Raw genomic sequence first — 7,186 nt, 5'->3', positions numbered from 1 at the left:
CTTCTTAAGTAGGCTTATTCCTAGGTATTTTATTCTTTTTGTTGCAGTGGTGAATGGGATTGTTTCCTTAATTTCACTTTCTGATCTTTTGTTGTTAGTGTATAGGAACGCAAGAGATTTCTGTGCATTAATTTTGTATCCTGCAAATTTACCAGATTCATTGATTAGCTCTAGTAGTTTTCTGGTGGCGTCTTTAGGATTCTCTATGTAGAGTATCATGTCATCTGCAAACAGCGACAGTTTTACTCCTTCTTTTCCAATTTGGATTCTATTTATTTCTTCTTCTTCTCTGATTGCCGTGGCTAGTACTTCCAAAACTATGTTGAATAATAGTGGTGAGAGTGGACATCTTTGTCTTGTTCCTGATCTTAGAGGAAATGCTTTCCATTTCTCACCATTGAGAATGATGTTTGCTGTGGGTTTGTCATATACGGCCTTTATTATGTTGAGGTAGGTTCCCTCTATGCCCACTTTCTGGAGAGTTTTTATCATAAATCGGTGTTGAATTTTGTCAAAAGCTTTTTCTGCATCTATTGAGATGATCATATGGTTTTTATTCTTCAATTTGTTAATATGGTGTATCACATTGATTGATTTGTGTATACTGAAGAATCCTTGCATCCCTGGGATAAATCCCACTTGATCATGGTGCATGATCCTTTTAATGTGCTGTTGGGTTATGTTTGCTTGTACATTGTTGAGGATTTTTGCATCTATATTCATCAGTGATATTGGTCTGTAATTTTCTTTTTTTGTAGTATTTTTGTCTGGTTTTGGTATCAAGTGGTCTCGTAGAATGAGTTTGGGAGTGTTCCTTCCTCTGCAATATTTTGGAAGAGTTTAAGAAGGATCAGTGTTAGCTCTTCTCTAAATGTTTGATAGAATTCACCTGTGAAGCCATCTGGTCCTGGACTTTTGTTTGCTGGAAGATTTTTAATCACAGTTTCATTACTTGTGTTTGGCCTGTTCATATTTTCCATTTCTTCCTGGTTCAGTCTTGGAAGGTTATACCTTTCTAAGACTTGGTCCATTTCTTCCAGGTTTTCCATTTTATTGGCATAGAGTTGCTTTTTTAACACTGTTCCTTTCCTGGGTAATTTTTCCTTAAGAGGAGAAGGGCTCCTTGATTCTGGAGATGGATGGTGTTGATGGTTGCACAACAGTGTGAACGCACTTAATGCTGCCAAACTGAGTGAACTGCACCCTTAAAAATGATTAAAATTGTATATTTCATGTTACGTAGATTTTGCCACAATTTTTTTTAAATGTCCATATTTTTACCACTTTTTTGCCATGGTAAGAAGAAAGGGAAGTTGTGCTACTGAAACATAAGATTGTTTTGAGAATGGAGTGAGATACCAGAGTGCCTGGCACAGGGCAGAAGCTCGATAAAGTTAGTTCCCTTTTCCAATAGTGCTAGATCATAGCTGCCCCTGATTGTGACAAGTCACCCAGAATGCCTGCAGTTCCTATTGCCAGATAAAAAGTTTCCTCTGGGGCAAAAAAATCTCTAACTCTTGTAGTGCTTCATGTCCTGATACTGCAGATGGCAGAGACAGCAGCTCTGGAAGAAACCCTACAGCTTGGTCTCTATTATAATCAATTCTAATCACAAATTACAAAGTATCAAAGGAAATGCTTGAGACTATTAAAAGAAGATATGCCATTTACTATCCATTTTGGATAGGCATCTGTAACATTTGTTTCAAAATAACGATTTTTTTTTCAATTACAGCTCTAGTGAGTTTATATGCCTCATTATAAAGTAATTCTGTAGGAGTTGAGGGATTAGAAAGTAAAGTCATTAACTCTTTCTTCAGAGAAAAACCACAATAACCCACAAAGAAAGAATGAAAGATGTAAATAAGAATTTCATATTTAATAGACAGCCAATATTTTATTTTAAAAGATATATTTCTATTCACCTACTAATCAGTCTCCTTGAATTTGACTATTTTTTTTAAATCAATGTATTCTTGACTGAGTTTAAATAAATCATGACATATTCCTGAGAACTTGGCAAGAGCATCAATGATTTTACATCTGGCATCACACACCAGCTGCATGTTGAGGGAATGAAAGTTTCTCTGTTTCTTTACCTTGATTCATTAGTGAATATGTGGTGATGCGTGCATTACCACGTGTGTGCAGGCTCAGCTCCCCATATGAGAGGCATCCAGCAATGTCACAAAACCCATGCATTATTTGCTATGATGCTGAACTTTCAAAAATAATAAGATGATACTTTCTGAAAATATTTTTATCTATAAATGAACATATGTTTCTTACCAATAGAGCTATATGCTTAATACATATTGGTAGAACCTGTTGCAAAAGTCTAATGGAGAAATAACTTTAGCTGTCACAGTTGAACATATGTACGGTATGGTACCCATCTTCAAGTCATCATACAGCAAAAAACAATAATTTCCTTGCCAAATCTGTGTCCAACACATTCTCTACTTAGTTCTTGACAACTATACTACTTACTGTAAAAATATCTGCACTGTGAGCTGTATGGTTATCTAATTAAAGAAATCTTTACAATGTCCTCAGTCTCTACAGGTATTTATTTGCTTTATATTTGCATATTGTATGTTGAACAAACATGTCTTTGTATTAGTTATACGCTGTGTAACAAGTTACTCCCAAAACGTAATGGCTTAAAACACAATAATAACTTCCTATCTCAAGGTTCCAGTGGGTCAGGAAATCAGAAGTGGCTTGGCTGGGCAGTTACAGCTCAAGATCTCTCATGAGGTTGCAGTTTAGGTGCCAGCACTGTTAGCATCTTATGATTTGACTGCGGCGGGAGGATCTGCTTCCAAGATGATTCACTCAGGTGACTGGCAAGTTGGTGCTAACCCTTATGACAAGAGGTATCAGTCCCTTTGATGTGAAACTCTAGAAAGCTCCTTGAATGTCCTCATGACATGAGAGCTGGATTCCCCAATGCCTGATCCAAGAGCACAAGGCAGAAGAGGCACAGTTTTTTACAACCTACCTTTGGGAGTCACACGCCATCACTTCTGCCATATGCTAACAGTCACACAAACCAAACCCAGCTTAATATGGGAGGGGACTACACAAGGGCTTCAATACCAGAGGTGAGGATATTTGAGGGCCATCTTGAAGGATGGTTACCACACTCAAATTTTTAAGCTTCCATTGTACATACACTTTTATTTGGTTGAAATCTGATTTTGCACATGTTCACTTTTCTGCTTTGGCTGAGCACTAAAATGGCATAAAGGTAAAAATAGAGGTTCTCAACCATAATAATTTAATCAATCTAAAAATTACAAGCATATCCACATTTAACTGATGAAAAAAATGTATCTGATCTAAAGCAAAGCTATTTGTAATCCACTGAAAGCACGTACCTAATAACAAAAACAAAAATCACTTTGAGTCATTGGTTAAAATTATAGATAAGGAAACTAATTACTTGGAGAGATTTTGCTGCTTTATCTTATTCAATATTCCGAGGCAATATCAATCATTAATCTCAAAGTATATTTAAATTTAAAAAAAAAGTTTCTGCATATGTCTGATCTTCTGAAAGCTTTTAATTAATGACACATTAAGGGAACAGAATGATCTTTATGGGCTTTTTAATCAATAAACAGGAAATATTCATGCAGAACTTATTGCTAAGCTATTTACAAAATCTCTACCTTGGTACCCAGCCTCATTATGCTCAAATATGTCTGAGCACCTGTTGCTTTAAGATACGCTAGGACATAAAAAAAACTAAGCCAAGGCCTTTGCCTTCAAGGTACTTACATATGGTTAGGTTGATAAGGCAGTTTAACACATACTTTAATACTAGACATCTTGCAATAAGTTTCATAAGAGAAGGGGAAAGTGCACTATGAGTTAGAAGAGAAAGAAATCAATTCTGCTTGGCAAACCCAGCAAAGCATTAGGGAATATTGGCATTGGAGCTGACTTTTTAAGGATGAGTAGATTTTAACATTGGGAGATTATAGGGTGGTTATTACAATGAAAGGAGAACAAAATCAAAATGTAAATACAAGGAAATCATGACGCTACTAACACACATCAAACCTTGTCCAAAGTAGGAGCACCCTCCTATCACCTCCATATTTCAGGGTAAGAGACCAGGTAGATTCTGCTCCTCAAATGATTATGTCCTTCTCCTCTTCCATCCTTCATCCAGTGCAACCTTGTCATTACCTTCTACTGGCTTTTTGGTTCGAATTTTCTGAGGCTGGTTTTCCTGCCAGTCCATCAGTACTATAATTTATACAATATACTCTCAGTGAGTTCTTTTCTGTTTTCTTTCCTGTTTTAATTAATCAGTGAGGGTTTCTCTACAGGATTTACATTTTAAACTCTTCTGATACAGCTAGTGTGTCAGATTGTATTTTTCAACATGGCAACAAAAATAGCCTGAGCTGAAGTCCCAGCCCTAGCCACCATCTGACTGCCATCGCAAGATTGATCTCAAGTGAGAAATGCCTAACTGAGCCCAGTCTACCCCACCACCACAGGAGGTAATAATGAACAGACTGTTGTTGTTTTAAGCCATTATGCCTTGGAGTGATTTGTTTCCTAACAGTAGATAGTTAAGAAGGATTCTGGCTCCCGGAACTGGGATGCTGTCGTTAACAAAATCCTAAGACATGCAGCATTGTCTATGGGACCAGGTTGTGAGCAGAAAATGGAAGAACACTGAGGAGACTGTTGGTGGAAAACTAAAGAACCTCCGTGAACGCGTTAGTGGCACCTGAGGGCCTTAAGGAGGCTGCCAGCAAGGGCTCAAGCAAAGTAAGGCCAATGTCACCGGAAGCAAGAGGAAACGGTGCACTTGTCATGAAGAGGCGCAAAGTTTGGCAACACTGTTGCCTATGGTAAAGTGGAAAATGCAAAATGTACCTAATGAACTAGAAGGTCTAGCTAAGGAGATTTTCAGGCAGGATACTGAAATTGCCACCTGGTTCCTTCTCCCTGCCAGTGATAAAATGCAAAAGGAAAGAGCTAAAGAATGAACTGTTAATATAGAGGTGCCAAGACTTGCTGGGTTTGAAAATAAAACGATTTCTTACTCCAGCCTCTCTAGACAGCAAATGATTCTAAAATTAAAAGTAGCTTCTGGGCAAAGATGAAATCCAGTGCACTATCAGGAAAACACGGTCTAAAAATGAAACCGAGGGCACGACTAAAATGCTTTGTTAGGATTTTAGAAATATCTAAAATAGTACCTCATAGACCCCTTCAATCAGACCCAAAGCTTTTCAAGGCTCTTGAGAGTGTGCCTTGAAGATCCTCTCAGTTGAATAATTGGGCCTATCAGAATCTTAAGGATGTCGTCCTACACCAGTGTCACACGAGCTCTGGTAAAGAAGAGTTTCGCTTCAAGAAATAGGATTATTACGTTTAAAGACACACAAACTCACAGTGTTTTTAAGAGAATTATTCTGGTGGAACCACTGCCATCTTAGAACAAAAAGAACAGATTAATATTAAATAAAAAGAGGACTTTGAATCCCTACTATTTTATAGGCAGGAAGCAGGCTGAGAAGGCTTCTCAATTGCAAACTCAAGTTTTCTTATTAAAAAAATTTTTTTTAAAGGATGACTCAGGGCAGAACCAAGAGCACAGAAGGTGGATGGAGCCAGGAGCCAAGCAGGTGTACTGACTCAGGAAACAAGCTGTAAATCAGTGGCTGTCCCTCTTGTTTTAGCCTTGGGGCACTATCCCATAGCTGTATGTTGGGGTGCGGGAGGAAGGAAGTCTGTCCCTTTAGTTCATAGGTCTACAAACTGAGAGGAATGGGACTCAAGGAGATGTACCCGAGGAAACACATTCAAGAAGCTGCACCTGTACCTGAGCCTCACTTCCATGACAAGATCCTGGACTTCGAGCAAATGCCATCAGAGAGTGAGACTCAGTGGAAGGGGACAGAATAAGTGTATTTTGCACAAGGGAGGAATTTAAATTATTATGGCCAAAGGGTTGACTGCAACTGATAGTACTCTCCAGCATGACCACCATGAGACCTCCCATTACCGATTCTCTTACAATGTGACCTTGAGAGCTCACTTCTCCCACTGAGAGGGTACATGTTCCCTTCTCCTTAAATCTGGCAAGGTCTATGATTATGGCAGAAGTGATTCGATTTCAGAGCACAGGCTATAAAAGGTGATACTGTTTCCACCTGGGCCCCTTGGGATACTCCCTCTTGGAATCAGTCACCACAGCAGGAGGAAGAGGAAAGACCTCACTGAGAACCACATGAAGGTGTTCTGGTCAACAGCCCCAGCTGAGGTGACAGCCAAGAGCCAGCATCAACCTCCAGACACATGAGGGAGTGAGTTTGGAGATGACCTAGCCCCAGTCACTATCTGACCACTACTAAATGGACATCCCAAGTAAGAACCGCCTAGCTGAGCCCAACTACCCCAGAATCATGAGAGAGAAAACTAAAATTATTCCTGTTCTTTTAAGCCACTAAATTTTGGAACAATTTAATACATAGCAATAGAAAACTAGAAGTTACCTATTAAAATCATTTTTTAATGTCAGGAAGATTAAGTTAATATTAGAAACTTGTTTTTTGTTCCCTATAAGCATGTTTTTAAGGTAATGTCTTTCTTGTACAAACTTAAAAGTTTGCTTTTAAGGTGATGTCTTTCTCACATAAAATAAAAGTTTATGAAGTCTGTTGTAGTGAATACGTGTTGCTCTTTGTCTTGTACCCTATCCTCCAGTTCAGGTAGGTTTGTGAGTGGTTCCCATGATTCAGGGAGTGCCAAGCAGCTGACCCACCATGCTGAGATAGTCTATCTTGAGAATGAACTGCTATGAATAGGTAAAAGTTAGGTTGCTATAACAAAGAGGCTCCAAAACACAGTTAGGGAAACAAAGAATTATTTTGCTCTCATGTAACAGTTCAGAAGTGCACATTCCGGGGCTGGCAAAGTGACTCTGCTGTACAAGGTTATCCAAGGATGCAGTCGTTTCATGCTCTTCCTCTATCATCTCCTAGGGTTATCTTCACCTGCATGGTCAACACTACTCACTAGTACTGTATTCACATTGTCACTTATAGGAAGGGGCAAAGAGCAGTGAAAGGCAAGAAACATCCTTTTTTAAATAGATTCCAAAACTTCCACCCACTAATTCTGCTATCTTCCCATTGGCCAAAACTTAGAGCCA

The sequence above is a fragment of the Tursiops truncatus genome, chromosome 3, assembly GCF_011762595.2.
Source record: "Tursiops truncatus isolate mTurTru1 chromosome 3, mTurTru1.mat.Y, whole genome shotgun sequence".
In the NCBI taxonomy this organism is placed as follows: domain Eukaryota; kingdom Metazoa; phylum Chordata; class Mammalia; order Artiodactyla; family Delphinidae; genus Tursiops; species Tursiops truncatus.
Note: the sequence above shows the minus strand (reverse complement) of the source record.